This window comes from Crocodylus siamensis, chromosome 4 (genome assembly GCF_052110815.1).
Source record: "Crocodylus siamensis isolate JL-2025a chromosome 4, ASM5211081v1, whole genome shotgun sequence".
NCBI lineage: Eukaryota > Metazoa > Chordata > Crocodylia > Crocodylidae > Crocodylus > Crocodylus siamensis.
Genome location: NC_143398.1, coordinates 20,666,432 through 20,676,449, shown reverse-complemented (window position 1 = coordinate 20,676,449; position 10,018 = coordinate 20,666,432).

Below are 10,018 nucleotides of genomic sequence, written 5' to 3'. Positions count from 1 at the left end.
AAAAGATTATCAAAGAGGCCATCCTTAACAGAATGGCCGATGGCAACATCCTGAGAGATAGCCAGCATCAGTTTGTTGTGGGTAGGTCTTGCTAGACCAATCTTATTTCCTTTTACAACCAGGTGACCTATCCCCTGGACAAGGGAAAAGAGATTGATGTCATAAATCTTGACTTCAAAAAAGCCCTTGATCTGGTATCCCAGGATCACCTCTTACCAAAACTGGCTAACTGTAGCCTTGGCCTCATCATGATCAGCTGGCTGGGGAATTGGCTCTATGGTCAGACCCAGAGGGTGGTGGTTGATGGAAGTCAATTATCGTGGTGACCAGTGGGGTCCCTCAAGGCTCTGTCCTTGGGCCTATACTATTTAACATCTTCATTAATGATGTGGACATTGGTGTCAGAAGCGGACTGGCCAAGTTCGCCAACAACACCAAACATTGGGGTAAAGCATCCACACCTGAGGACAGAAAGGTAATCCAGGCTGACCTTGACAGGCTCAAGAAACGAGTGAATGAGAACCTGATGGTGTTTAACACCGAAAAATGCAAGGTTCTCCACTTTGGGAGGAAAAATCTGCAGCATGCTTATAGGCTCAGCGGTGCTATGCTGGCTAGCACTACGGATGAAAGGGACTTGAGGGGTCATAACTGACCACAAGACGAACATGAGCCATCAGTGCAATGCTGTGGCTAGTAAAGTGACCAAAATGCTGGCGTGCATCCATAGATGCTTCTCGAGCAAATCCCGGGACGTCATTCTCCCCTTGTACTCGGCCTTGGTGAGCCTGCAGCTGGAGTACTGCGTCCAGTTTTGGGCTCCACAGTTCAAAAAGGATGTGGAGAAGCTTGAGAAGGTGCAGAGGAGAGCCACACACATGATCAGAGGTCAGGATAACAGACCTTATGATGAGAAACTGAGAGCTATGGGACACTTCAGCCAGGAAAAGCGCAGACTCGGGGGTGCTCACCAGGATCTTGGGGAACATTTGTTCACCAGAGTGCCTCAAGGGATGACAAAATTGAACAGTCAAAAACTCCTCCATGACAATTTCAGGCTGGACATAAGGAAGAACTTCTTTACTGTCTGAGCCCCCAAGGTTTGGAATAGACTGCTGCTGGAGGTGGTTCAAGCACCTACATTGAACACCTTCAAGATAAATTTGGATGTTTATCTTGCTGGGATCCCTGCTGACTTTCTGCCCCTGGGGCAGTGGGCCTGACTCGAAAATCTTCCAAGGTCCCTTGCAACCCTAATATCTATGAAATCAGTCACTGATATCTGTACCAACAAAGCACAAAACAGATGTTACTGTAATTGTGAATTAATAACATTTTACAAATACTTTCCCCTCACTTTGCACATTAAAGTGTCCGGCAAGGGTGAATCAAGTTGTCAGACCTTTTCAATTCTGTCTTCAGTAGGGCAATAGTATTTGATAGGATTGTTTTCTCCTTCCTATGAGCCTGAAAAACACTGGGATTTTTTTTTTTTATAATATTGATTCTGCAATAAGAGGTGATCTTTTGTTTTTATCAGTCACAAACTCATCAGTAATTTCATCTTTTTTTTTTATACTCTCCCTTTAAAAACATATTTTCACCTTTCATTTTATATAGAGTGTGGTACTTACATTTCTGTGATACTGTTTCATGGTCGTCCTCTTCTGCCCGAGTTAATTTAAAACTGTTAAACACCTTGAGTGCTTTCGAACCATCTGTTATCAGAAATAAGGCTCCTTTCTGACTGTTTCCATTTTGCACCCATTGCTTGCAGAATCATCTTGAAGAGCTATTTCCACATTACCTACCTTACCAGGGAGTTTCTTGACTGGTGGGGGCTCCATTCAGAGTACTCTCTTAGGCTTTGTGTTGCCTGACAAACGCTTACGGGTCTGGCTCTAACTTTTAGGCAGCTGGTATCCAGAGTGGAAGACAGAATCATGTCTAGGGAATTAGGCTCCCTCCATAGTGCACCGGGAAGTTTACTCACTGTGGAGTGGGATCCAAAGCAGCGAGCACAGTGTGCAGAAGCTGGCTAAAGTAAGCATGCTCTGTGGGCAGCTGCATAGAGCTAGCCAAGGGGGAAATGATAAGTTTCTACTATGGGGAGTGGGGTGGTGCACTGTCTACTTAAGACATGTAACCCAGAACTTCTGTTGAGGATAAATGCTTATGTCCTTTCTTTCCAAGAACTGAACTGGATTCTCTTAACATGGAGGTGGAGAAAGTGAGCCCCTTCCTCTTGTGTGTTTCTAGTAACCTAATGGTTAGGGTACTTATTAGCAAAGTGGGAGATCCATGTTCAATCCTCTCTTCTTTTTAGGACAGTGAAACACTTCCTATCAGACTGCACTAGCAGCACCTTGAATCCTAAGCTATTGTATAAAGTGGGAGGGGGGACATCATAATCATGATCTCCAGTGGCCATGCTTTAAAAGATGCAGCCACCACAGAAGTTTGTGCGGAGTCAAGTCCTCAGGTGAATTAGGCATGTTATCAGAATATCTACTGGATAGATCTCCACAGGGGAGCTATGCGAAGAAATCCTTAATCCGGGATGCCACTGGGATTTTGGCATGAGTTTGGTGCCAAGATGAACAACATTAGGTTCCAGGGGAAACATTAAAGTAAAAAAAAATGTATGGATTTTGGCAACTGAATACGCCTTTTGTACTACACACTCCATCTGTATCCTACTTCAGCTGCCTCAGTCCTTTATAGGGTCTGGCCATAAGTCCTTCTTTACTCCCGGTACCATGTTGTGCTCTGTGCTCAGTGAGTACTTATGGTGCTTACAAAGAAATTTATTCTTTGTCTAGTCTCTGCTGGCTGCAGAGCTCTTGTTATTCACAGCAACTCACCTTGGCTGCCAGTCTGGAAAGCTCATCCCTCAAAGGCAAAATCCCCAGCAGCACAAAGGTCACTCTTCTTCATAGCTGAAACAAGAAACATGTTCCTCTCTTGTTGCTGAGTTCTCATGGAAGCGTGTACTCGTTTCATGCAGAGGACTTCCTGAAGCTCCCACTTGAGCATTTGTCTCCTTGCTACCTCCAATTCAGGGATTTGGTTTTTGCTGCCATTAAGCTCATGATCAGTACATTCTGATAGCCTTGGAATGCTTTACAGCCCTAGAAAAGGAACTGTATTTATTTAATTCATTATACTGACTTTTCAGGTACTTTTTACACTTCCTCAAAGAATAAATCTTAACATGTTTTGACTGATTCCCCCTTATCATCCAGGTACGGGCGAAAATCTAATGAGCCAATACTTTACATTATAATTGGAAGTTTCTACAAATGAAAAGGCTTTCTCTTCATTATCTCTAGTTCCTACAGCATTCAATATTTAGAAAAAGTAACTGACCATAGAAAGTGGAATAATTTATCATTTTATAGATGTAGAAAACAAATTTTTGAATGCTGCTGTGAATTGCATTCAATTTATTAAAGGATGAAAGCTAAAATATTCCTCTATATTCAGTTAATAGCAACTGCAACTTCTATAGTAGATTTTTTATTATTTTCATACTGAAATAGATCATATTTCTGTGCAATGATCCATTTCTACGCTTTGGCGGAACAATGTGCTATTCATTTAACAGTAAAAAGCAAACTTACGAAAAAACAAAATATTTATCACTGATTTATAGTCCAATATACAAGCAACAAACTATGTTAGAATTTCAAAACCTCTCAGTAATATTCACATAATCTGAAATTAAGTAGTATGTTGAAAAAATAATACTGTTTTTTTCAACCGTGGGTCTTAATAACATGCTAAATCTAGATCTAGCTCTATAGATAGATCTATCTATATATAGCCAATCTTTACCATAAATAATGATTCTTGCTTTTCTATTTCAATGGAACAAAAAGAAAGAAAGAAGAACAGATCCACTACTCAAAATATTTCAGAAAGTGTAGCTCATTAGACATTCCTAGACTACAAAATGAGCCAAGTTTTGATAAGTACTAATGATGTTCTTACACAAACTAATTCTGAAATGAGTATTATATTTGAAAAGTTCAAGATGGTCTCCCTCCTCAAGTCTTATCTTCTTGTGATCATGTGAGAAAAAGTAGGTTTTGCAACAAGGCTTAACAGCAGTGGAACTACGCCAATATCTGTCAGCTGAGAGTAGTTGACCTGCAATTTTGCAGTTTTAAATGAATGAGATGAACAGGTCACTAAACTATTATAGTAAAAGAGTGAATGAACTAGCAAAGATCAGACAGATTCCCGAAGGACTCTACCTGTGCTCAGACACCTTGGAGATAAATAGAGTGTGAAAATCCTTTTTCAGCAGAGTCGCTAATTCTCTCTGTGCCTTGCAGAGGCTTAATAATGGTTTGCACTTACCTATTTCTCTCTCATGTATGGAGCTCAAAGCACTTCAGAAAGGTGGAGAAATATTCTCTCTCTCCCATTTTACAACTAGCATAGCTGAGAACAGGAAATGGAAGCAGATTACTGAGGAGAAATGGATAAATTGTGGGTCTATCATTTAAGAGACTAGGTTTTTACTTCCAGCTCTGCTAGAGACTTCCTATGGTCTTTAAAAGTAACTTAAACCTTCTTCCTAGTTTTCTGATCTTAAAAATAAGGTGTGTGGTGAGCATGTGGTTTGCTCATTCCATTTCTGAAAAGTAACAATGAATGAAATAACAATATTTGCCATTGCCAGGCTTTTTTCCTGTCTCATCTCAGTGACGGAGCAGCTGGTTTTCGCATAGCGACAATTACTGAAACATATCATTATTCTTCCCCTTGAAGACTGCTTCTTGTGCAAGCCATGTTCAAACATATGATTTCACTGGACAGGCGGATGGACTGTAGTGTTACATACTTTCCCTGGGCACAAGGTGACGTTAGAAGATTTGGGGGGTGGGGTTCTCCAGTCCACCTGCCCCCCCCCTTCAGCTCAGCAAACCTCCCAGCTTGCAGATCCCTGTTCCCTTCCCTTCCTGCATCGGTCCAGCCCCAATTGGTCCACAAATTACCCCTAGTGAACACAAGTTCCCTGAGTTGCTCCCAAGTGTAGCACCTTCATCTTATCCCTCATTTGATGAGAGTTAATTTGCTATGCAATTGGCCACTTTAAAAGTGCTTTGGAGGTGTGCAAGTGTATCACAGCATGGCTGTACAGTGCTTTCAGGGGGCCAACTGTGCAACAAACGTAACTTCTGTCTGCACCCCAAGTCATCAAGTCCAGTTCCCTGCATTCACAAGTCATCACCCAAGTATCAACCAAAACTTACCTCAAACCCTCACATAACTATGAGACAATATCCAGAACAAGAACACCATCACTAAAAGCAGATGGGACAAGGACACTGTTAATATTGTGTTAGTGCAATGACACAAGTATCAGGTTATCACATGTTCAGGAGATCTGAGGGAAGGGATCATGCCCTGTACTGTAGAGGAAAGAAAAATTCCTAGTCTAACTTAAGGGAAGAAAAATCCTTCCTGGTCTAAAATTTGGCAAATGATAGAATTTTGAACAGAAGAGCAAGACCTTCTACCCAGAAACCTCTGGGGTTTTTAAGTACTGGAAGGCATATTAGTTCATCAGTGCATCTGTTCAAAAAACAAACAACCAAACAACAACAAAACAGTTTTAGCTATGTGCAGCATCCCAAGGAAGGTGCTCCCCTCCCCTGAATTGAATAGCACTTAGGAGGGGAAATAAGTTTCTTCTTCGTCTCAAATGCTGACTGACAAAAGCCCTAAGTCCTATAATTACCAGGCATCTTTTGTAGCGCAAGGGCTATCATTATTACCCTTCTGGGGGGCTGAAAACACATGAATCCCCATTGTGAATGTCAATTAAAAACCAAAAACTCCCAGTCTTGTCACAGCAGCCTTAAAGTAATTCAGGTTCTTTGCCCCCACCACTTTGCTTAAAAGCCTATTCCAAAACATCAGTCCTCTGACAGTCAGAAATCCATAGCCATTTGATCTTATGCCAGCATTGTTTTTCAGTCTGAGATTCTCTTCTCTTTCCATAATATTCATCCCACAAATGTACTTGTAGAGAGTGATCATATCCCCTCTTAATCTCCATTTCACTGAACTAAACAAGCCATTAATCTTATTTCACAAGAAAAGGTCTCCATTCCTTTAACCATCTGAGTGGCCCTTCTTTGAACTTCTTCCAGTTCAAATTAATCTTTTTTGTACACTGAGGATCAGAACTGCCCATAGTAATCTAACTGAGTTCTTACCAATGCTCTGTACAGTGGCACCAGTACCTCCTTGCAGAGCCGACCCTAGGGGTGTGCCAGCCTGGGGCTTATCAGCATGTGGGGGACCTGTGCGGGGTGGGGGCGGCAGGGGAGTGGTGAGCAGCTTGAGCATGGAGTCGGGGGGTGGTGAGCAGCTGGAATCTGAAACTGGCTCTGCAGATTGGTGGCACCCTCAGCACATGCCAGTGGCACCGTCTGCGGGGCCCCCCCAAAGTGTGGTGCCCAGGGTGGTCACCCTGATTCCCGCTCCCCTCCCCCAAGGGACAGCACTGCCTCCTTGTCTCTATGACATATGCCCCATCTAATTCAGCTAATCATCAAATCCCCCTGCTGACAGGAGGCCTTACTTAAAAACATTAGGGGTATTGAATTCCTACCTCAAAATAAGAGTATAAACAGAAGAAGCTGTAGCCTTATTCACCCTCTCTTATTTTAGTTCTTGCAACCATTGGCTCCATTCAGTAAAAAGATAGAAAACCTAAAAATTAGACTGCAGCTGACCTGGGGGACTGTAGGGAGTTGGAAAGCTCTGACAAGTGTCTTTAATAAAGGTCCCGAACCTGGAGGTGCTGAGTGAAAGAAGCAGAAGAAAAGGCATCTGAAGAATGTTTTGTTTTCCTGCATGAGTCTGCATTGGAAGAAAAAAATATGCTCAAATTCGAAGGCCCAAAATAGACAGTAGAATGTCACTGTTATTTTTTATTTCCTAGGATAGTAAGAGAGCCCCCCACTTACAGATACAATAGCAAATATTTTCCAAAAGCAAATTATGCTACACTCAATTCTTCTTCCTTATCTACTAATAAAGCTATTCAGTTACTCACTCAGCATCTATTCTTATAGTCTCCCTCTACTATTTGACTCATGGCTCTATTATCCACATTCAGGTGTTGCCTATGTTGTCCACTGTGTTGTGTCAATGCACAAAACATTCTCCTTTTTCAATGTATTAGCCTGACCTCATACTAAACCCACAACCAGAATTAATTAATGACTATTTTTTTAAAGCTAGTTTTAAACCTTTCACTTAACTTTCAGTTTAACCACTAGCTCATGGTAGGCAATCAGTATGTTTTCTGCCTATTTCGTCCTCTCTCCCAACACATTTTTTTTCACTTTAAGTTCAATGTCAATCATACTCAGAAGAATACTTGTAAGAAAACAATGAAGTTATGGCAGTTATCCTATGGAAAGAATGGAGAAAATTCAGTTTGCATGGCCAGGTAAGAAGTATATCTGACTCTCAGTAGGACCTGTATATCTGGCTCTCAGTAGGCAACACCTTAACTTCTGTTAAGTTTAGTTATCATCTATTGATGTATTGCTCCAACTGGTAAGTGTTGCCAGTTTCTGATGCCTGTTTGTCTACTTCCAAGTGCCTCAACATTTACATTTCACACCACCCAGCTGCATGAAATCACCTCTTGCAACCATTTAGTAGTCTGTCATCACCTTCTTTCAAATATCTAACTGAAGGTTCCCTTCTACGTATACAAGAAATGAACCAACTAATAGCAGTTGATCATCAGGCAATACATCTGATTAAATTTCATTTATTTCAGTGAAATGTTTTGAATGACTTAGGATCATCAACTGATCCGTGTAGCCAGTCTCTTCTATTGCATTGTCTTGTCCTTCTGCCTTTCTTCTTAGTTCAATCTATTCCTTTGTGTCTTTTTCTTTAAGGCAGGGGACATGTTTCTTTGCACACTTGTAGTTAGGTTTGGATGCTTTTATTACAGCCTTTGGATGCTACTACAATAAAAATCATTATTAGTATTATGGTGGCTGTTGTTAACTAGCCCTAGGTTCACAGTACATGCAGATTAGGGCTCTGCGAAGCTTTGGTCCCTGATTCGATTCAGGGGAGATGCGGCCTGATTTGGTGGCCATATCTCCGAATTGAATCAGAGAAACCTTTAATTTCTCCAAAATCAATTGGAACCCGCTGAATTGATTCAGTGTGAGTGCTGCAATGCTGGGGCACATGGGGCATGGGAGCTCAGGAGGCTCCCCAGTGTGCTCGGCAACAAACTCAGAAGTGGATCAGAAGCACTTTCGGTCCACTTTCAGGTCCACCAGGGAGAGTGCTGGGGGGGGGGACCCCCGGGTGCCCCTGGCTCAGTGACTGGTGCCTCCTGGGTCTGGGGTGGGCACCACGACCAGTTGCTGAGCCACGGCAGCGTGTCCCCTCCCGCCTCGCACACTCTCCGGCAAACCTGGAAGCGGACCAGAAATACTTCCGGTCCACTTCTGGGTTCACCACCGAGCATGTGGAGAGCTCCCCTGCACTCCTGTGGGACTCTCCATCTGCCCCAGCATCGCAGCATTCACAACCCATGCTGGTACTTTGAGGTATGTAGAAAAAAGCATTTAAAGCTGTGTCTATGCCTGAATTGCTGATCCTCTGAATCAGCATCGAATCTTCAGATTCAGATTTGGCCAAATTGAATTGGGCACGGTGATCTGAATCAACAAATCGAATCACTGTCCCTGATTCGGGGTGAATCTGAATCTGAAGTGAATAGTGCCTGCTTCACACACCCCTAATGCAGATGGACTGTAAACATCCTTGCTTACTTACACAGAGGGAATCTTTTGGGGAATCCTCTGTCCATTTAAGTATGTTTTTAATGAACAAGATAGCTGGCTGCACTTCCAGTTTTCTTAAGACCACTCATCACACCCAAATTGAATATAACTTCATTCATGTGCTTCACTACTGCTACCACATTTTCCTTTTTAAGGTGCCAGTTTACTTTCACTTCTGTGACTAGGTTGTAGTAGTACTTTGACATTTTCCTCTGTGATGATGCTATATCAATAAGTGGTACTGTCTTGGTCTCCTCATGTATAACCATGATGTTGATGACTATGATGGATTTACAGTTTGGAGAAAGATAAGGCAGTCAGAGGAATGGTTTGAGAATCACAAATTGGAGTCATTTGCCTGGGAACATCTTTGAAGTGCTGCCACTGGTGGCATTCTGCAGATCTGCTTGCAGAAGTAGATGTAGGCTAGAAGAATTTGTGAGTAGAATCAGCTTAAATTCCCTTTCAAAGGAACAGAAAAACAATGTGAATATACAAAAACTGCATTTCAGGCCTTTTGAGGTAAACTCACCAGATCCTTCAGCTCTGAAGAGCAAGTTATGATGAGATTCAGTTGCTTACTGACAATATTTCTTTGTTCATTCTGTGGCGGACCAGTAGGGGGTGCTCCTGTGCTGAGCTACCCACCTCACTGCACCTGACCGCCTTCCAGGGTCTGAGTGTCTCCCTGGGAACACCTCACATCTGGCCAACCCCCTTCCTGAAGCACACCCTTTAGCCTGGTGGTATTGCCACCACCACCCAGGATCTGGCCGGATCCTCATACTGTGCCCCCTGGGGAAAACAGACCTAATAGCCCCAATTCAAGAACTTGGGGTGCTTCCCCTAGACAGAAACACAATTAGTTTTCTCCCTTAGTTAGCTGAACCAAGGGGACCCCAAGGCATAATCTAGCCCCTCTCCCAATAAGTGTCCCATGCTAGGTACAGAGGAGAACTCTATTGGTTACAAGGAGCAATTTTGGAATAGGGTACAGAGTAGAACAATATCAGAAAAATCCTATAGAGCAAACAGGGTGGCTGGGTAGCCCTTAATAACACATCTGAGTACTGTAAGCTATATATATAGTTAGATCTCAGGTACCTTACACACAAGGATCATCCAGAGACAGGTGGAGATTCCTTCTGGAGGCAGGCAGTTCATTTATCATG